Below are 21,929 nucleotides of genomic sequence, written 5' to 3' on the forward strand. Positions count from 1 at the left end.
AAGCACAGCCAATAGCCGGGGTAGTGGGAGTTATAGTTCAGCAATAACTGGAGGGTCAAAGGTTCCCCACACCTGTTTTATAAATAGGTAATTTCTATTGGGCTACCATTTGATACTATGAGTTTGGACTTACTCAGGCATTATTGCAAGGACAAGTGTGAACTTCACCCATTTAAAGGTAAATATTACTGACAAAAGTGAATTACTGAGGTACATAGGAATGATCTTCTGTTCAACTATCTGTTTTACTATTACTGGGTTGTTAGTCCCAGCTTAGAATAGTCTAACATCGAACACAGTCGTTCCTTAAGACAAGACAGGCTGAACTGAAGGAGAACCGACAGCTATATATAAGCAGGCTGAAACTAACAGTGGAGAAAAAGCTGGACTTGAGTAAGCTGATCTTACAGGAGACTTGCGTTTACTAGAATATGAACAATCCAGTTCCTCCAATTATGCTTTACTATACGGTATTGTTATACTATAACTGTCTTTCTATATTATGTAACACCCTTACAAACTGGTTGCATCTATAGCAGCTGTTTGTGATTTATATTCAAAACAAGGGATAGAAATCTTATATGCCTTATGCACTTATCTATATAAACCTGGAGGTAACAATTTTTTTAAAAAAAAAGTTAAGATATGTTAAAAATATACATTTTAAAAGAGTCTTCAAGATACAACTGCTGAAATCAACTTTACATCCCTGGAAAAAGCTCTTAAAGCATGTCTGGAATATGCAAACTTTGGAAGACAGAAGAGTTTCACAACCTGGAGCTGAACCACCACTGAGAGCACATCTATAAGTGCCTTTCCTGCTCTAATTTGTCATGTTATGTTCCACTATTATGTTTCTGGGAGCCCCCCTTTTGCAGATACAACTTTTATTTTGTAATTCTGTCAAGCAAGAAGAAGAAATGTTTACATCTTTGTTCTGGCATTGGAGAAACCAAAGCTAATTACATACTGTATCTGTACATGAATTGACAGACAGAATTGAATTCTGCTCCCCCAGTCTGAAAAAATATGTCTCAGATAAGCTGTTCTTCACATAAATAAAAGCTCAGTTTCAATTGCCCAAGAAAATGTTGCCTTTATTCTGTAAACAATACATTTTATATGTATGATCTTCCCATGTGATATAAAAGATATTTTTAGCATTGTTTCCATTCAGAGCATTTTCATGTTCACAGTCCAGTGGCTCTAGATTGCATAATCTAGTGTCACACAAAATAAATAAGGTTGCATAATGACTTCTGGTAATATCAAACACAGTATTTTTTAAAGTTAAGTTAGAAAAGGAAATGCACATTCATTATTATTATAGAAATATCACTGAACTGATATTTACACTACAAGTTATAGTATGAAAATGAGAATCCACTATCACACATTTCATTAATCTGTTTCTGTTTCATTAATCTGAAGGGGTCCACTTTGCATTCTCTATATAACCATTATGCAGGCAGAAAGAGCTCTCCTCAGCTCCTAGTGTTGTCACAGTAAGATATGAAACCAATAAAAGTTCCTGGCAGAAGCTACTCAGAATACCTCTTTTTACATGCCTTCCATTTATATACACTATACATTTTATTCTAGTAGCCTATTTGTCATACAGCTTACAGAGTATGATAGCATATTTGTCATACAGCTTACAGAGTATGACAAAAAAACTTATTTCTTTTAAATTTCATAGTTGAGTTGGGGAATGGGGGGAAGAGAGTCAAGTAATTTTTTAGCATGCCCTTAGCTTTAATTTTTTGACAAAAAATGCATGTGAAAGTCACCCATCAAAACCTATTCACCACAAACTACCGTATTTTTCGTTCTATAGGACGCACCGGCCCATAGGACGCACCTCGTTTTTTTTGGGGGGGGGGAAATGAATAAAAAAAATTATCCCCCCCCCCCGCCGCGGCTGCCGCCCCAAGCCTCGCGTGCTTCGGGCTGCAGGCTACCGCCCCAAGCCTCGCGCACTCAGCGGGACCTCCCACCGGGCGCGCGAGGCTTGCAGACACTCGCCCGAAGCACGGGGAGCCCTCCGGAGGGCTCCCCGTGCTTCGGGCGACAGGCTGCCGCCCCAAGCCTCGCGCGCTCGGCGGGACCTCCTGCCGGGCGCGCGAGGCTTGCAGACACTCGCCCGAAGCACGGGGAGCCCTCCGGAGGGCTCCCCGTGCTTCGGGCGACAAGCTGCCGCCCGAAGCCTCGCGCGCTCGGCGGGACCTCCTGCTGGGCGCGCAAGGCTTGCAGACACTCGCCCGAAGCACGGGGAGCCCTCCGGAGGGCTCCCCGTGCTTCGGGCGACAAGCTGCCGCCCCAAGCCTCGCGCGCTCGGCGGGACCTCCTGCCGGGCGCGCAAGGCTTGCAGACACTCGCCCGAAGCACGGGGAGCCCTCCGGAGGGCTCCCCGTGCTTCGGGCGACAGGCTGCCGCCCCAAGCCTTGCGCGCTCGGCGGGACCTCCTGCCGGGCGCGCAAGGCTTGCAGACACTCGCCCGAAGCACGGGGAGCCCTCCGGAGGGCTCCCCGTGCTTCGGGCGACAGGCTGCTGCCCCAAGCCTCTCGCGCTCGGCGGGACCTCCTGCCGGGCGCGCAAGGCTTGCGGACACTCGCCGGGGCTGCAGGCTGCTGCCTGCAAGCCTTGTGAGCCCGCGGGAACTCCCACCGGGCTTGCAAGGCTTGCGGATAGCTTCCTGAAGCCTGGAGAGCGAGAGGGGTCGGTGCGCACCGATGCCTCTCGCTCTCCAGGCTTCAGCGAAAGCCTGCATTCGCTCCATAGGACGCACACACATTTCCCCTTCATTTTTGGAGGGGAAAAAGTGCGTCCTATGGAGCGAAAAATACGGTACCTCCTAAACAGAACTCTTTCCGAATAGAACACATAGGATATTTTGGGATTCTCCTTTCTGAAAGTGTGGCAGACCTGGTTAAATTAAACCCAGTTTCTGAATTTTTCCCAAATGGAGGACTGTGGTTTAATGTGGTTTACTGACAATAATCTTAATTGAGGATCGAACTATTGCTTAAGAGCCTGGCTAGCCAACTGACATCAAACCCATTTGATGCCAGTTCCCTATTTGACAATCGTCCTCCTAGCGCTGTTTCTCCAGAGAGAGACACCCACTAACAGAGGACTGAAGGAAGTTCTTGCCAGTACCTTTTACACTGCAGCCCTCAGGACCCCCTGAAAATCTGTTATGAGGGTTGGTGGACTGTCCAGAACAGATTTTCAGGGGGCACTGGGGACTGCAAGAAAGAGGGAGAAATCAGCAACATATTGCTTTTCCCTCCTCCTCCAATAGTCGACATCTCTCACCAGAACAAAAGCCTTTATAACAGGGCAACAACTGGATACAACCTTTTGGGTTTCTTTTATTTAGAATTTTGTTATAAATACCATAAATACATGAGATATGGAATAGAGCTGGACGATGGACTGAAGTTCACACCATGATAACAGTTTCATAATAATTAGTATGGCAATATATCGCGAATCACTGTGTGTGTGTGTGTGTGTGTGTGTGTGTGTTATGTAAAAAATCATGATATGGGAAGAACTGTGAAGCCGGTCATCTCTTCTGCCCCTGTTGCTCTGTACTATAAAATATCAGTTGTATCAATACTTAAAGGTAAGTAAAATACTTAAAAGTAAGTAAAAATGTATCAGTTTCAGACCCCTAAGTAGTAGAAGTTGCTAGGACATTACCCCATTCACCTCTACATAGTTACATCCTTATTTCAAACATAGTGATATATCAGTATAGCACAATGTTTAGTGGATAATATATCACAATGTTGAAAACTATGTATCGCCCAGCCCTAATATGGAGATATATATTTACAGCAGACCCTCCAAGTGTCCCTATTTTCCAAGAACATCCCTGATTTAGAGAAGCTGTCCTGGTTTCTGATTTGATCCTGGAATGTCCCACTTTTCCTTAAGCTGTCTCTATTTTCATTGGAGAAATGTTGGAGGGTATGGAGTTATCCGACCCCCAAGCCGTCTGAAGGCAATCCTATATAGGGAAGTTTGAAATGTTTAATTCTGTTTCTATAGATATTGAAAGCTGCTCAGAGTGGCTGGTGCAACTCAGTAAGATGTGTGGGGTATAAATAGTAGAATTATCATTATGGAATGGGGTGTCCCTACTTTCATCAGAGAAATGTTGGAGGGTATGGTACTGTAGTCTACCCTACCCCAGGTGGGAATTCCTAGACATGGAGGATACACACACATACAAACACCTATTCTTTGATGCCAAGGCAGAACCATCAAGCAATCATCTTCTCCTCACTACCACACATACCATCATCAAATAACAATCCACACAACAGTATGGAAAATAGATGCCTGCCATAGTAAAATACTGTCTGAAGTCATTCTCCTCCTTCGGAAAGGCATTTATACATGCACTTATTCATCCATTCTCATTGCCTTTAAAAAGGACACTTTTTTCTATCCCAACCCTGATGCCTACCCCTGTAGTGCCAAAACGATCAAGTAGCAGGTGGTGTGAAAGGCCTCTTCCTGAAATCTTGGGAGAGTTGCCTGCCACTCACAGCAATATACAGTGGTACCTCAGGTTACATACGCTTCAGGTTACAGGTCAGACTCCGCTAACACAGAAATAGTGCTTCAGGTTAAGAACTTTGCTTCAGGATGAGAACAGAAATTGGGCTCCGGCAGCACGGCAGCAGCAGGAGGCCCCATTAGCTAAAGTGGTGCTTCAGGTTAAGAACAGTTTCCGGTTAAGTACAGACCTCCGGAACGAATTTAGTACTTAACCTGAGGTACCACTGTAATATTAGGCTAGATGGGCTTGGTATAAGGCAGCTTCCTATATTCCTATCATGTGAGAGGGCTCAGGTTTGGACACATCAGCCCTGAACCTGAGCATTCTATACGTTAGGTGCTATGGGTAGTAAGAGACAGTCTATGGAATAGGAAAGGGGAATTTAACCTCATAATGTGTATTACCCCCCCACCCCAACTCCAGGGAAAGTAAGTATAATCTGTTAAAGGCATAAGCAGTCTAATTTCCTTATCTTCCCTCCCTCCTATCAGTCCCCCACCCACCCACGTGAAACTTATCAGGCTGTTGTTTTTGTTTTCTTTGTTTTGCCTTTTAATTTACAAGCTTATATACTTATGGGGGCAACTCTACCAAGTACGAACTACAACAACCTTCCTTTTGGAGTGGCACCATTTTGATTCCAAACTGATGGGCACTTGGCCCCCTACTCCCCAAAATTGCTATTAAAATAAATTATAGAATAGTACCCTATTTCCACATGTACAGTTGCTGGATTTTTTGAAGGCAGAAAATTTTATTAATTTATTTTTTACTCTTCTTAAAGCTTTTAGTAACACTCTGAACACCCTTAAGACAAATACTGTTTCTTTGGTCCTTAAGAATTCCAAAGATGCAACAGAATTTTTGTATTTTGACCGGGACCACAAGCTGAACAACAAAATTAATTTTAATTGATGAAATAAGCCTTACATCTTACAAATTTATAAACATGGTCAAATATGTCATTAATACCAACTCACTTAAAGCATATCTGCAAAACAATGGAAGAAGAGTTGGAAAAATCCTAGTCATTTGGTCAACTGTAATTTGAACTTAGCAATTTCTGTATGCCATAATGGGCTGGTGGCTTAAAAAAAATATTCTGACATCTCAGAATTTTAAATGCTTTTTCCAGTTCCGATGATAAACATGAAATTTATCAGAAAAAGAGTAAACACTCTGAAGTTACTTTCTCTGGAGTAGTTGAGAATTATTAAAATGAACTTTAATACTTAAGGAATTCTATTTAACTGCACACAGGAGGAAACTGACCCTTCCTGTAGCAAGTAGTGCAAAAAAAAGAAAACCCTGACCTCTGCTGACCACAAGAGACAGAAGAGATGCAGTGCTCTTTGTCAATAATCCATCTAAAGAGATTAACAAGATGCCAAGCTTCACTTTTTGGAATTAATTAACATACAAACCACAAATCAAAGCTGCACTAGCCTTATTACAATCTGAAAAGATAGCCACAGATTTAAAAAACCCTACTATTAACCAGTTGTTGTAATATTAAATGCCTATAAATAAGCATAAAGATCCCCCCATCAATTAAGAATGGATTTAAGTTAATTGTGTAAGAATAGAAATTTGTCATTCAGTTTCCACAACTGTACTTTGAAACATAGAGGCATGTGAACCCAGAGAGTAAGTAACAGAGAAGTAAGTAACAAAGACAACCAGGTATCAAGGGAGTGGATGTCCCAGTGAAGAGAAAGGGTAAGATGCATTTTTTTCCAAACATGGAAACCAGGGTTGTGGGGTGGTTTTTTTGTTTTTGTTTTTTACTTTTCTTGCTTTGTTACTCTCACCTTTTTTTTTTGTTACACTCGTCTTTTATTCTAGGCACAATGTCAAAAATAGAGCTTTACATGTATTTCCAATTTCAGCAACAAACTCAGGAAAACACTATGTTGTAACTTAGGATGGGAGCATTAAAAATGAAGTGGAGCCAGAACTATTAGGTCCAAGGCATTTGCCTGAAATATGTTTTTGTCACTTCTGGTACTTCTTTTTTTCAGCAATTTCTGAAAGGGCAAGATTCAAGGGTAAGATACATTGCCATTCCGTATGAACTCTCACTGATTTCACTAGCAAGCAGGACAATCAAACCTCAGCAAGGATAATCTCAGTAAACAGTAAATCATTGGGACTTTATACCTATTTTTTTTTTATGTTAAAAGAAGCCATTTTTATTTCTACGGAAGGATTTAATCATTAAACTTCTCCTTAATACCTAAATTGTTCCCAAATCCAGTCAAAATATATTGACAAACATCTTAAGTTTTATTAAAAAGCTGCACCACCATTGAAGATTACATTTTCACAAGGACGTGGGAAGAGGGAGAAGTCTCCTGTTTTAAGATCAGTTGCAATTTTCTCCCTTGCTATTTGCGATCTCTGCTTTTTCAGACAGCCACAGAAATGCATTCTCTCCCATTTTAAAAAGAGGGAAGGACCATTACACAACCTCCAGAACAACCTCCAGAACAGCAAATGAAACATGTCTATGTTTGCTCTACAAAGAAGTAAATGGGCAGAAACAGAAATATTCTTGGCTTTAATATGGTCTCTTTCAGCATTTTTTCCAGTCCACTCACACCCCAAATGCACCATCCATCTGCTCCTCTGAAATAAATGGCAGGAAGGTAACATCGGTCATTTTGCAAACGCAGCCCCTTGAAGGAAGACAGATTTTGTTAATATACTTACGGTGGTGAGTAATTTCTACAATCCTGCTCCATTTTCATGCGTTATGATGTGGACGGCAGAAAAACGAAACCCAAACCTGATCTGCAAAATACAGCAAGGAAATTCCACCCACACAATCCTGCAACCCCGCTGCAAAGGAGAACACAGACACTACTGACGTCACAGATTCATGAATGGATGTATACGGGGCTGTTTTAGGTTTCAGAATACAGCCTGCTGTGGTGTGCTCTGAAAAAGGAGGGGGGAAGAGAAGAGGAGAGTCAGGTGGGACAGCCAATCAGAATCAGGCAACAACAGCCTGCCTTTCTTCAGAGGAATCTCATCACAGAGCAGGCAGATGCTACCAATCAAACCCCTGCGACACAGCATCAAAGGGTTATGATACAGACCCTGCCAGCTGGGAGGGGTGTGGGGCAAGTGGGACCGGATGATAATGAAAACAATGCTGATACGTGAGGTGAATATTAGAACAGCATGTAGAAAAGCTGCAGAACAGAAAAGCTCTCTCCCTTCATTATATGATGAGTGCATAACAATATCACAGCAAAGCCAGCCATCCGAATAGATCTTGCATGACAAACCTATCAAATATCTGATATCTGCTATAGGAAACTAGTACATTTATTAACCAGAGACCTACATTACTTCAAGCATACACCGGATCCAGACTTAATCGTGCTTAGAGAAGGCCCACTGAAATCAATGGGATTTAAGTTAGCGTAACAAACCTCATTGGTTTCAAGGGGAGCTACTCTAAGCATAACTAAGTCTGTATCCAATCCCAAGTTAATAACTAAACATTATACCCAGATTTGAGGAGTATATAAAAGGAAAATAATATAGGATTGTATGCATAATAAAGGGAACACAGTAAACAATAAATATAGAGAAACCTAGAACTTTGTTTTGAAAATGGCGGTTCCTCCCAAAGGAGAACAAAATTTGAAGTGTTAGGTGCAATTTAAAGAACTGTATGAAATTGGTTGTTACTGTTATTTTTATTTACTGGTATATCCCACCTTTCCTCCAGAATTGTAGAGTTATGCTGGTACAGACCCTAACATTTCACATGGTGTATGTTGAAAAAGTAAGCTACTGTAATTCTCACCTATTAATATTCTTTCCGTTCTAAATCTAAGGTTCATTCTGGTACCTGATCATTGTTCCAGGCACGGCAACATCCCATGCCCTCTCTTCAAGCTGTGCATTGATTTGCTCTTCAAGGTAGATAAACCAAGCTGACACTCAGTGCAGCTTCAAAGAGCAAGAGTAAGACATTCCAACACTGGATTCTTCTATCTGAAAATAGCCAAATAAAACAAGACTAATAAGATTTTTTAAAAGAACGTTTTGGCTTGAATTGCACCAGGCTCTGCATATACTTTTCACATGGTCCTCCAAAGAGAACTGAATCCAAGGGATTCCCTAAATACAACAATATGAAATTCAACAAAATATAACTATGATGTTTACATTATATAAGATTCTATATACTGTAAACTAGTAAATATATTTTTAAAAAACCTGTCCTCATGCAGCTATGTGAACTGTACAAGCTCAGTGTCTCACTGGCTCTATTCAACCATAATTCCAAGCCATATTTTGGAACCACACAACAAAACTTGGGATCATACACTCCCTCCTCCCTCAAATTCCTTCCAGTACTTCCTAGTTCTGTCAAAAATAGTGTATACATAGTGTGTACAGAAGAAGGAAAGGGCAAGAAAAGGGGATACACAAGCCTAAGGCTTGCTCATGAAACACCAAACAATTAGTATTACATCTGAACTGAACCAGTATCTTTATGACTCCCAAACCATCACCATATTTTGAATTAAGAACTTATAGTCCCAGTTTGCATGTGATGCTAAGCCAAACCATGACTTAGTAGGAACATGAAAGTTCCCAGAGAGGAGACTGTGGCTGCTTTGCTGCTTCATGGTTTATCTGGAGCACAAAAAGTATAAGCCTGGGTTCTGGCAATATGCTACATGAAATCATTGCTTAGCTCACAGTATTGCAAAAGCAGGGACAAAGGAGAAGCAAAGCAACCAGAATCTGCCTTTGGGGAGCCTGTGTGCTTGTGCTAACTCATGGTTTAGGTCTACATTACATGTGAACCAAATCATAATCAGATTCTTGAAAATGCAGTGTCAGGTTTCAGCTCTGCCATCGCCTCTGGAGACACCCAGGTCAATTTATAGAGAGGTCCATCAGTACACACTAACTTCTTCTTGTATTTTACCAATCTAGGGCATTCTTCAAAACATGACTCCTGCTTTAGGCTCTATCAATGAACTTATCAACTGTCATGACAAAATCAAAACATGTAGGACTCTACAGTGGTACCTTGGGTTACGAACTTAATTCGTTCCGGAGGTCCGTTCTTAACCTGAAACCGTTCTTAACCTGAGGCACGCTTTCACTAATGGGACCTCTCGCTGCCACCACCGCACGATTTCCGTTCTCATCCTGGGGCAAAGTTTGTAACCCAAGGTACTACTTCCAGGTTAGCGGAGTTTGTAACCCGAAGCGTTTGTAACCCGAAGTGTTTGTAACCCAAGGTACCACTGTATTTGACATCAGAGGAATGCTGCAACTCAGGAATGATAAGGTACATTCCAGACCTAGGGCAACCTTCTTTCTAGTGGTTAGGCAATCCTTAATATTTGGGTCTGTAAAATCCCAAGTTCTGACTACAAAATTTAAAAAAAAAAATGTTATCAAAACTTCTCAAAATAGTGTATTTTCCAACAAATACAATATTTCTCTTAAAAGATAGTAAATTGTGCTCAAACAAAAACTGATCCACTCATCCAAATGTTTAACAAATGTATAGACAGTTGAAACTCAATGACATATAGAGAGAGAAACAATTAGGTGACAGGTGAATCAGTCTGCTTTTATTCCAGTTGGGGAGGTGTGTGCTTAACAAGTGCAAGAGTTAAGATACATTAAATTAGGAATGAAGGATTTTATTATTTGAACTAAGGAATTAAAATATAACTGAGATAAGAATATCATATACAAGTATCTTGAACAAAGAAAATTATATTCACAATGCGGGGGATTTCGGAATGGTTCATTATAAAAAGTGTGTTTTTTTCTAAAAAAAATGTTTAGGGATACTCTCATTTTCCTACTCATATTGAAATACTGCTCCTCAAAAAGGCCAAACTTAGATTCACAAAATGTTTAGGGATATGTGTACCCCAGCATCCCCCCAGAAAAAAAGCACTGATTATAAATATAAATGTTCTTAAATAATATGACTGAAAAGTTCTATAAAACAGATGTCCAACCACTGGGAAGAAAAAATTCAATAGCTTTATAAAACATTTGCTAATTTTTCAAGAGAATAAAAATTTAAAGCTTGTACTGCCAATATTTATTCTTTCTACTATGGTCCCATTGCTAGCTATGGCAGATTGAATTCAGAGTGCATGAGACACTTTTCTCATTCATAGCAGACAATAGGAAAACCCACTCACTCACCTCTTCTGCCCTCCACAGGAGTCATTATGTGTATTTACAGATTACTTTAATGTGCATCATTTGCTAGCAGGAAATGGATCTCTCTCTAGATAAATCTATTGAGTTAAAAACTCAGTATTTTAATTTAAAATACTCACTTTAAACTGCATTGGACTACATAAAACAATGCAAAACTTTTGTTGCAGTGGATCTCTTCAGTGTGTAAACTTTGTCCCCATCAAGTCTGACTGGTATAACATTTGTACACATTTACTCTAGCCCAGAAGCCTTGGGGAGTTTCTGTCCAACTCAGCAAGGTGGGAGGGTTTGTTATTTTAACTGCTGGTTGATAAGGGCTTATCTCTACGTACTCAAAAGGTTGAATTCAACACACTTAAGAGATAGATCAAAGAACACAAGGTAAGCCCAGGAATTTTACTTCCTTATGCGAAAGCTTTCCACTCTTTTCGCTGCTCAGGGCTTGTACTGCAGTAGTTAGGCTCCACCATGCTACCCACACAATTCATAGCCATAGTTTGCTTGGGTTTGGACAGGCATACCGCCGGGTGGTATATAACCACACTCTGGTTCCCAAACTGATCCTGGGCAATGTATTGATACATCACCCAGGCCTAGCATAGAGTTTAGTTAGCAACCAATGACGCATTCCTTAAGGAAATGAAGATTACCGTATTTTTTGCCCCATAGGGTGCACCGGCCCATAAGGCGCACCTAGTTCGGGGGGGGGTGGGGGAATAAAGAAAAAAATTCCGGGGTGCTTCGGGGTGCAGGCAGCTCTCTGCAAGCCTTGGGAGACCGGCTCCCAAGGCTTGCGGATAGCTTCCTGAAGCCTGGAGAGTGAGAGGGGTCGGTGCGCATCGACCCCTCTCCCTTTCCAGGCTTCAGCGAAAGCCTGCATTCACCCCATAGGACGCACACACATTTCCCCTTCATTTTTGGAGGGGAAAAAGTGCGTCCTATATGGTGAAAACTACGGTACACTCTGGATTTTGCTTGAATCCAGCATGCAGAATGCACACACACACCTGCCTCACAACTCTTTTCTCCTTACAAATCATTTTACTGGTTTCTTAAAATGGTCTAGACAAACATAAGTGAACAGAGAACTATTACTCATGGTAGTTTTCATGTTCAAGTGGCAATATACTTTGCAGTACGCTGGTGACATGCAACAGACAAAAGCCATGACCTGTGTGTGCGCTTCCAAAGACATTTGGCCAGCCACTGGTGGAAACATAATGCTGGACTTTGGTCTTCACCAGCAAGTAAACTCTTAATCTGAAAATCTGTTGATAAGCATTTCTAAGTATATTTAAATTTGTCTGTCTGACTAGAAATGTTCCCCATGTAGGTTAACAGCCCAATTACAGGCATGTTTACTCAGAATTCCCACTGAATAGTATCAAACTTGTGTCCTATGACACAAGTGAATATGAGAGAGAGAAGCAAATTTTAAAAGTAGCGGGCAGTCTCATCACAGCACCTAACTCAAGGGTAGGGAAGCTTTGGCCATCATCCCAAACCAAGCAAGTATGCTGGTTCACAGGGAGAAAACTGAAACTAGGTCACTCCTCCCTCACTTTTGAGAGCTAAGCCATGGTTTGGTGAGTTATATTCGAACCTGGGCTTGTGAGTTACATTCGAACTTGGGCTTGTGATTTGCCCTACTCCCAACAAACCAAGCGCTGTAACTAAGGCATGTTCTTGATGTACCACTCCTTGTCTGTTTGGGTGGGGCAAATTGCAATCCCAGGTTTGGACATAAAACAAAGCTAAACCATGACTTAGTTCCTGAGTGACAGAGGTGTGGACAAGCTGCACGTTTCTGTCTGTGAATGCTTGCTTGTTTTATGGTAAGTCATAGTTTGCTTGGGTTTGGACAGGACACTAAGATGTGGTTAAAAACAGAAGCAAAAGTCACCCCAGAGTAGTGGAGGAAAAGGTGAAGATGACATGTCTGAGGCTCATTCATGTAATACTAAGGTTTAGCAGTTCAAACACAGCCAATAATATTAATGTTGCCAATACAAACTGGGACCCTGTGTCCAGCAGTTGAAAATGTTACTATGTGTAGTTCCCCACCACCACCACCACAGATCTACAGTTTGAGAAGTGAATTTGCCAAAATTCTCTCTTCTAGCCAATTATTTGAGGCATAGTTGGCCTTTCGTTTTCAAAATCTAGTAACCTTAATTGCGACTGTCACAGCCTAAGTAACTCTGTGTTTTGATCTGTGCTTCATTTTGCAACTTTCCTTATTTATATATAAATCCCTGTTTATATAACCTCTTTATATAACTATGAACTAGAGCACACTGTGGCAGCTAGAGCTACAGTTGCCTAAAGGTAATATGTAATTCTTGCTTCTATTGCAGCTATTCAAGGCACAGAAGCTCTATGCCATATGGAACCTGGCAATCCTACTAGAAAACTAGACTATGGAAGAATTTCAGCTATAATTCCATCTTCTTTCTAAATTGGAGCCTGAAGCAACATACACTGGAATCACGCTAGGAAAGGCCTACAAGAAAAAGGTGGAAGACCATTGGAGAGGTTAGAAACTTATCCACAAAAAGTTATTGTGCATATTGTACAATAGTATATTAGCTTTCTAAAAATTTCCTGTCACTGAAGTTTCAGCCCAGTTTATTGCTGGGGAAGAAGCTTGAAAAAACCCCACATATAGTGATACTCTTGACAGCTGTAATGCTTCTTGACTTAACTGGGGCAAAGGAAATTGTGAAAAGCCAGTTCTATATTAACAATCCTGGGTGCTGAGAAATCCTCCTTGCAGAATAAACTACTTTAACATCCCTTTCAAATGCATGCTTTGTCATAATTTTTGCAGAACACAGTTCTGTTCAGTAACACAAACATGCATAGTACAAACAGCAGCTATAAACTGAAGCTTACATTTTAAATTACCATTTACAGTTGCTTTACAGCTCTGGTTCGCATGTATAATAGGGACTAGACACATTCGATGAATACTGGCCATATCTGGAGAATTGTCCATAGTTTCATATACTACTTATGATTTATGATGCATGGCCAAACCTCATGACCACATACACCTCCTTTGCCTGTCCTCCCCTTGCACACCAACTTCAGCACAGAGATTCTAATTTACATTAAGTCAGAGTTCCCCAGTAAATCCAAACTGGAGTACTCTGGCTTAATCTTGGTAAACTAATCAACACAGGAACCAACAGGAAAATGGTTGAAATCTTAAGCCTTCTTTTAGTCAACTCAGCTAAAGGCTCAGCATTCAAATATGTCAAATTCTGAGCCATTTCAATAAAAATGTGGCAACAGTATCCATTAAAATGTACACCTTAACCCTAAACATCTTTATCAGGAAGGATTGCAGGTGAAAAGCTGTCAAGCTATAGTTTTACTAAAAGCAAGTTAGTGCATATAGTAATAGTATTGGTTTAAACTTTAACTTGAAATGCACTTCATATTATGTTCTGGATGCCCATTATATTTTGAAAGCATCTTGACTTACAGTTTTCCAACAGCAAGGGTACTTGTCAATTCACATTTAGCAGAATATTTTCTATTAATCCAAACAACTGTCCCTCACATTCCTCATTATACATTTTGGCTATAGAAACCCTAGCTATTGTAACTAGAACCAACCACTAAGTGAAGATGAAGATTCCCCTTTTCCCTATAAGAGTTTTTATTATTAAATATACCACATACAGGGGGGGAAGCCTTACAAAATGTTAACTCTATGTTGTGGAGCTAGACAATGGCCTGATTTACACATAACAAAAAGTCATAATTTTGTTAGTCTATGGTTTATTTGAACTACCGGTATGTCTTGTTTGAACATGTGAACCTAGCCCAGCAGACTAAGCATGGTTCTTTTCTACCAACAAACCATTATGTGAACCCATGGTTTACTTTTGGCATATGAACCAGGGCCTGTTTTAACTATAGTTTGTTTGGACACTCAACCCCAAAGGCTAACTATGCTTCAAATGTGTGAGACAAGAGCAACTAGAAAACAAAGAAAGAAAGCTTTGTAAAAGCAGACCATAACATGCTTGTTAAGATGATTTACTGAACAAATCATGGCTTAGCGATAAATGTGAACACAACCATAAAGATATTTCAATGCTGTAACATTTTGACCAATTTTCTGTGAGTTATATATCACCCGCCCTATCATGTCTAATATGCATTAGTTCTTATGTGTACAGGCAGCAACCAATTTGTGTGGGGGTTACATTCCACGTTGGCAGGGGTTAGGGATTGCTACCTGCAATTTCTTCCACAAAACACAATGACTGTTAAAACCTACAAATAAATATTTAAAAGGTATCAACAGAGGAAAACTTATGTTCCTAACATACAGAAGCCTTTATCAGCAAGTCCTTTTGGATGACACCAACTAAATGTCAGTGTGATTTCTCTCTCTCTTTTTTTTGATAGTTTGTTTGTTCACTTGACAGAATTGCATCTCTAAAACACCACACAAAGCAAAAATAACTACTTACTGTCCTCAAATTGTGGATTCCAGAAGAAGGGTAACAATTCACGACTCATTTTTGGAAGCTTTAATTATCCATGCATTCCTGCTGATTGGGTCTGTTTGACGCTATCCCCCAAAATCTGGATTTTAGTGCACTGGGGGGGAAATTCAAACAGTTAGTCAAACATATGCACATTTTGTGATTTATAACATTTACAAAAGAGCGCACACTATGTAAAGAAACTATGTTTGTTTCCTGCCAAATTCTAGGGAATGTTCTTGTTGGATATATAATCCAAGAGGGAAAACTTCATTTAAGGTGCAGAGCTTAGGCACAAGACTAGGACAACTTAAAAATACTACAAGAAACAAATGCAAAATTGAGTAAATTCTGCTTTTTTGTGCACAGCATGGGGGGACTTAACTCTGCACTATTACATGAACCTGCTTATTTGCTCAACATTGCATAAAAATATTAAATAAAATCATGGTGAAATTTAACATTTTTCTTTCTGGCAGCCTGAGGTAAAAGCAGAAAATAATTTCTTGAGAAGTGTGTTTTAACTGTTCCAAAGAGAGTTTATTCTCACCTTCGCAGTTACAGCTTCTGAAAGGTTTATAGAGTAAGTGCATTTGTCCAAACTTTGTTGAAACCAATTTGATTATAAACAATAAGGTGATTTAATATTGTTTTTGACAAATTGCTTTTGTTTTTATTTTAAATCCACTTTAGAAGAAAAATATTTTTAAAAATTGTATATAAAATAACAATAATAAAATAAATAATAATAAAATAAACTTAACTATTCCAGAAGGTTGTACCACTATGGGGCACTGCTATATTAATAGGGTTTACTTCCTGATAAATTAGTGTAAGACTGCAGAACTCTTTTTTTTTTAAAGCAAAAATAACATCACAGTAACATTAAAATATTATTGTCAACTTTTAGAAGTTGACTATGGACATCAAAACTGGCATTTTCACTAATGCATACTATTTTTAACATTTTGTTTATTTAGATATTTATTCTCTCAGAGTCAAAACATACAATGGTCATAAAATAAGATAATTGTAAAACAGGTTAAAAATCACATCTAAGATTTACAATAATAACTATCTAAAAACAACTGTTTTCAAAATCAGCACTAAAAAAAATAGCAGCAATACTTAAACATTATAACATTAAGAACCTAGATAGACTAATATCATTATCACTTAAAAGCAGAAGAAAACAAAACCAGTCAATGAGAGAAACACACATCCAATGGGAGGGAATTCTGTAACAATGCAGTCAGCATTGAGAAAGTCTTCTATCTGCCTATCTCTCCATAGGACAAGTTCATTTAAGCTGGTGGTACAAAAAGGGCACAGACTGTAAAAACTTTAGACAAATTTGTATCTACTAACTGCTCTCCGTTTTATAATAAACACTCCATTCAGTACTCCATTCTGGGTTTGCTTGCTATTTCCCCACTTACGTAATTGCTGTGCAAGACAACAACCCTGTGGTGGGCCACAAATCTGGGGGAAATATATTGATAAGCATGCTTTCATTGATGGCAGGTGTTTTCATGTATGTTTGCATGTAACATGTGATCAGGACACCATGAGCAAATACCTAAGCCTAAAAGATATGGCAGGAAACAAATTTAAATTTAAATGAACTTATTTGTTGTAACATATCTTACTAGGAACTCTTTCTAGAATGTAAATCCTTCAGCCCCTTTTATTGCACTCCCTGTGCATCAAACATGAATAGGAAGGTCATAGAGAAGCTCTCTTGATGATGCAAAAATTAGCTCTGCAACTCACTTCCAAGTTACAACCATATATTATTTAATTTATATCCTACCTATCTGGCAGTATTCTACTTTACAAATGGAAATACCAGCTGCAACATTTAATCAATTGAAAGCTTAGTCAGTTAAAAGCTTGCTTTTTTCAGAGCTGTTGTTTTAATGCCTATGCAAATTTAACAAATGCATTATTCCACTCATTAATCAACTAAGAATTATTTAATCACATGACAGCCCTAAACAAATCCTCGTTTTTGATATTATAACAAGTAGTTAATACATTACAGATTGTAGCAGCATACTTAAAACAATGTGCACAATCAAGTGTTCTGAAAGAAAATTCAGAACATGAGCTAGTCTAAATCTGGAACCATGTTAAATCATTTGACTAGGCAAGGACAACATCTCGCACATGCCAAAAAATCTGTATAAAAATTATGGTGTTTCATTTGGCCCTAAGTACAGATAACCTAGCAGTTCAAAAGCACGTCCGAGTGCAAGTAGATAAATAGGTACCGCATTTCCGTGCGCTGCTCTGGTTCACCAGACGCAGCTTAGTCATGCTGGCCACGTGACCTGGAAGCTGTACGCCGGCTCCCTCGGCCAATAAAGCGAGATGAGCGCCACAACCCCACTGGAGCGGTACCTATTTATCTACTTGCACTTTGACGTGCTTTCGAACTGCTAGGTTGGCAGGAGCAGGGACCGAGGAACGGGAGCTCACCCCGTCGCGGGGATTTTAACCGCCGACCTTCTGTTTTTTTTTTTTTTTAAATATTTATTGGGGTTTACAATAGAAATAAATATAATAAACAGTGTAACATATATCTTAACATAATTTCACATTTTCTTTGGACTTCCTCACATCTCCCGCTCCCACTTTCATCGTTGTAACATTTTGCCAGCAATTTATTATCTTATTTGCATTCTTATATCCCATCTGTATATTTATAATCTTATAATTCTCAGAAAAGTTCATATTTTCTCAATTTCACTTATTATCTTAAATCATCTAATTTAGTGGTGCTCAATTATTTGTGATCTAGCATCCTGCTTAACATTCACTCAAATTACAATGTTTTTGTAAATAGTTCTTAAATTTCTTCCAATCCTCCTCCATCTTCTCTTCTCCCAGGTCACGGATTCTGCCGGTCATCTCGGCCAGTTCCATATAGTCTATCAGTTGCATCTGCCATTCTTCCAGTGTGGGTAGATCTTGAGTTTTCCAGTGCTTTGCGAGAAGTATCCTTGCTGCTGTTGTTGCATACATAAAAAATGTCTGGTCCTTCTTTACCACCCCTTGGCCGACAATGCCCAAAAGAAAGGCCTCTGGTTTCTTAGTGAAGGTATACTTAAATACCTTTTTCAGTTCATTATAGATCATTTCCCAGAACGCCTTCACTTTAGGGCAGGTCCACCAGAGGTGGAAGAATGTTCCTTCACTCTCTTTACATTTCCAGCACTTATTATCAGACAGGTGGTATATTTTTGCAAGTTTGACTGGGGTCATATACCATCTATATATCATTTTCATTACATTTTCTTTCAAAGCATTGCATGCAGTAAAGTTCAACCCAGTACTCCACAACCTTTCCCAGTCCTCAAACATGATATTATGCCCAATGTCCTGCGCCCACTTTATCATAGCCGATTTAACCATTTCATCTTGTGTATTCCATTTTAACAGCAAGTTATACATTCTTGAAAGTACCTTAGACTTTGGTTCTAACAGTTCTGTTTCTAGTTTCGATTTCTCCACCTAGAACCCTAGTTTCTTGTCATTTTTAAAGACTTCTTTAATCTGAGCGTAATGTAACCAGTCTCGCACTTTATCCTTCATTTTCTCCAAACTCTGCAATTTCCAGTTGTCTCCATCTTTTTCTAGTATTTCCCAATATTTTGGCCATTTAGCCTCCATATTGGGTCTTTTTCGGGCCTTGGCTTCCAAAGGTGAAAGCCACCTTGGAGTTTTATTTTCCAACAAGTCTTTATATTTTGTCTGAACCGCCGACCTTCTGATCGGCAAGTCCTAGGCTCTGTGGTTTAACCCACAGCGCCACCCGCGTAGCAAGCAGTAAACTCTGCAACAAGGCGTTGCAAGGTGTGGGCCATAGCTGGTATCCACTGGGTCCCTTCCAACTCTACAATTTTGTGATTCTACAAAGGATCACACACAAACCACACGTGTGGTTTCCAAACGCATCTTTATCAAAAGAACAGTGATTCACTTGACTTGGGGAAGTGGTAAAACATATGTTTGGCACACAGAAGGTCCCAGGTTCAATCACAAGCATCTCTAGCGAGGGATGAGAAAATCCACTGCGTGAAAGACTAAGGAGCTGCTGCCAATCAGTGCAAACAATACTAAACGAGATGGGCCAACGGTCTGACCCAGTGTAAGGCAGCTTCGCATGTTCCTAATCGATGGAAAGCAGAATGGAGTGTGCAGCTGGTGGTGAAGAGCATCCAGCCATGTGAAATGGTGGGAAGGGGTTTCAGGGAGCGATTTTTGTGGAATCAGAACAGGGTTGTTACAAGCGCGTCCCTGTTTCCATCTGCCAAGTATCGAGGAAGAGGATACGCCTGGTGGCGCGGATGTGCGGATTGCGTGCCCCAAAGACACCAGCGACGAGCTGCGGTCCTGCCCGCACCACGTAGCCAGGAATCCGTGTCTGAGGTGAGGGAAATCCCCTCAGCCGGCGGGGCAAAGGAACCGGCAGGACCCCCTGCCCAAAGCAGCGCCCTCTCACAAGGAAATGCTGCGAGAAACTCCCCCCGGCCAAACCCCGGAGGTGCCTCCGCGCGCCCAACCGCCGCCACGCCGCGAAACCGCGGCCCGAGCCAAGGACGCGCGTCCCCCCAACTAGCTCGCTCGCCTCACAGCACCCCGTTACTCACCGCCCAACCGCCGTCCTGAAGCCACTAGCGGCCATTGGTCCTCCTCCCACCTGCCGGGCCATCAACAGCGCGTCACTTCCGGCATCACCTGACACTAAAGCAAACGCTCTCGGCCGCCAACCTTGTGTTTTGGGTCCTCGACTTCCGGCTCCACGACGCCTCCGGAAGCTGCGCAGTGCTTGGAAGGCTTACATAAATGCGTTTAATTCGGGATGCGGCTTAAAGCGTGTTCAGCCTAAATCGCTTTTAATGCCAATGTGAACTTTGAAAGGCCAGAGGCTTGCGGCTATTCCAAGTACCAATTTCTCCCTCCTGCTTCCTATTCCGCAGTAACCTATACAGCGCTCTCGTTATAGATAAATAGCGCCGCGGGGTTCGACGGCAGTTGCAGCAGAGATGGAAGCTGGAATTCTATATACACACTTACCTAGGAGTAAGCCTTAATGAACCTAAGTGGACTGACTTCTGAGTAGATGCACACAGGATTGCATTGTGATCAACTAATTCACACCCATAGGAGCCAAGGTTCCTACAGCCCTCCCAATAAAATATTTGAGGGGACCGCTCCCTCCCCTCTAGGATAATGGGCATTGCTATTCAAATAGGGTTATGTGATCGATTTTTATTTTTATATTTTCACACCTAAGTGAAAAAGCTATTTTCGTTTTGTGAATTCATCTCAGGTGCGTATCCAGGGGGTTGGCAAAACTGGCCTCCGGGGGCCAAAAATCCCCCCAGAAATCTGTCTCCAGTTTTCTCTTTCTCTCTCTCCTTGACTATGCTGGAGATGGACATAAAAGGGGACCAAAAACAAAAAGGTGTGGAAACCTCTCATCGACATCGCTAAGCAACGATTATTTGCTCTGCTATGCTCCCGCAAGGGTATCTGGCTGCCTGTGGAGCAGCTGATCCATTGTTTGGGAAAGAAGAGCGGGGCTGGCGGGGTAGGCGGAGCAGCTTTCCCTGCGCCTGTGTATGTGAGTGACTTGAGTGGGCATGAGGAGGAGGAGGAGGAGAATGAAATGAATGAAATTTGCTTTCGCAGCCAGACTTCCCCGTTTCTAAAAGCGAGCGATCCTTCTCCTTTCGCTTTCCCCGGTGGGTTTGGGTTAAAAGCGGATCTACACGGATCCTCATGGATCCTCCACTTTTAAAAAAATAACTCCAACAAATCCAGTGTCAAATCACATCTGGAAGTGTCAAATCACATCCAGTGTCAAATCACAACCTACAGACTGGACTATAAAAAAAGTGGATCCAACACTTAGCCGTGCTGCAGCACCACAAAAACATGGATCCTCATGAATTCATATGATTTTTATATTGAAACAAAATAAAAACACCATGATACTCTACACCTCGTATTTGTCTGTAGGCAGAACCAAAAAAATCATGTATCCACTGTTTCATGGTACCGCAATGGCGCAAAACCATGGTTGAAAAACACGGATCCTCATGATTTTTGCACTAGATCAGCCCAAAGTCATCATCGGATCAAATATCATGGCCATGTCACAACCTGTACCACAAAAATAATGGATCCACAGCTTCCTGGCGACACCGTGGCCCAAAACGTGGTTTTGCATTGGGCCACTCCAAACCCACCGTCAAATCACACATCATAGCCAGGGGCACAGCCTGCACCACAAAAATCACGTATCCACAGCTTCCTGGCAAAATTCACTGCAAGTTAAGCCCTAAAACAAAATTGGTACAGTGGAACCACGGGTTGCGGACATAACCCGTGACGGAGGCACATCTGCAACCCGCAGCGTTCGCATCCTGAAACGCTGTGTCTGCGCAGGCGCCGGCACAATTTGGCGCTTCTGTGCATGCACAAGCGGTGAAACCCGGAAGTAACCCTTTCTGGTACTTCTGGGTTTCCTGCAGTTCGCAACCCTAAAACACGTAACCTGAAGCGGCCGTAACATGAAGTATGACTGTACAAAAATTGCTGGAAATGTCATA

At 41.0% G+C, this 21,929-nt stretch overlaps 1 protein-coding gene across 7 annotated transcripts in view; it reads right to left on the bottom strand.

Annotated features, from left to right (window-relative positions):
- Positions 1 to 21,131, bottom strand: part of MAP3K13 (mitogen-activated protein kinase kinase kinase 13) — a 43,084-nt gene extending 21,953 nt beyond the window's left edge. Inside the window, exons 1-5 of one of the 7 annotated variants that reach the window (XM_081006670.1) lie at positions 19,962 to 21,131; positions 16,711 to 16,891; positions 15,292 to 15,421; positions 8,442 to 8,587; positions 7,289 to 7,516 (exon numbers count right to left, since the gene is read on the bottom strand). The gene's annotated coding sequence lies outside the window, so the exon portion shown is untranslated. Of the gene's footprint in view, positions 1 to 7,288; positions 7,517 to 8,441; positions 8,588 to 15,291; positions 15,422 to 16,526; positions 16,548 to 16,710; positions 16,892 to 19,961 lie in introns of those variants that run through there. The other 6 variants (XM_081006668.1, XM_081006666.1, XM_081006672.1 and 3 more) reach the window with 6 other exon arrangements.
- Between the last annotated feature and the right edge of the window lie 798 nt (positions 21,132 to 21,929).

This window comes from Podarcis pityusensis (assembly GCF_964106645.2).
Source record: "Podarcis pityusensis genome assembly, chromosome: 5".
NCBI classification, from domain to species: Eukaryota; Metazoa; Chordata; class Lepidosauria; order Squamata; family Lacertidae; genus Podarcis; species Podarcis pityusensis.